Source organism: Chrysochloris asiatica, unplaced genomic scaffold, assembly GCF_000296735.1.
Source record: "Chrysochloris asiatica unplaced genomic scaffold, ChrAsi1.0 scaffold00062, whole genome shotgun sequence".
Classification (NCBI taxonomy): domain Eukaryota; kingdom Metazoa; phylum Chordata; class Mammalia; order Afrosoricida; family Chrysochloridae; genus Chrysochloris; species Chrysochloris asiatica.
Genome location: NW_006408580.1, coordinates 7,829,379 through 7,830,259, shown reverse-complemented (window position 1 = coordinate 7,830,259; position 881 = coordinate 7,829,379).

The window sequence follows — 881 nt, the reverse complement described above, 5'->3', positions numbered from 1 at the left end:
CAGAGTGCTCCTTGGAGGCCAAGATGGCTAAGCTTCGTCTCTCATACTTTGGACATATTGTCAGGAGGGAACAGTCGCTGGAGAAGGATATCATGTTTGGTAAGGATATCATGTTTGGTCAGAGAAAAAGAGGAAGACACCCAACGAGATGGATTGGCAAAGTGGCAGCATCAATGGGCTTAAGCGTGGCAAGAATTGTGAGGTTGGCCCAGGACCAGACAGTGTTTCAGTCTGTTGTGCATAGGGTTGCTATGAGTCAGTACCAACTCAATGACACCTAAAAACAACAACAAACCCTTCCCATCCCAGGAGCCTGACTTAGCTATCAACCCTACAACCCCCCCACACACACTCCTTATGACACCCTCCCACACACACACCTGCTACTTATGACCATCAGCCTGCAGCTAACTCGCCATCTGCTGGTCCTTGTCTTTACCCACAGTTTTCCTCCAAGCCTAACTCCAACCCTAATCCCTCTCCAATATGTCTGCAATTAGGTTATAAGTTCAAACACGAAAGAGACATAAACTTCCCAATACATCAGGCACAGGCTTATACAAACTGAAGGAAGTCCCTGAGGCCAGAGGAAGCGGACTATGGTCTGGATACATTTCGCCTTTTCCATATCTGATTTGGGGCTGTGAAAAGAGAAGCTAAAAAGTGTGTCAGTAGATTTTGAGAAACTTAGAGATGAATTCTAAAAACTGTCCTTTACTTCTCCCTTTCCTGGAGGGATGTGGAAACCATATTAACCATATTTTGCTACACTACTGATGAAAGGAGTCCTGGTGTGGCACTGTGGGCTAATGCGTCAGACTGCAAAGTCATTTGAACTGCAAGATCTGTAGTTCAAGCTCACCAGCTGTTCCTCAGAAACC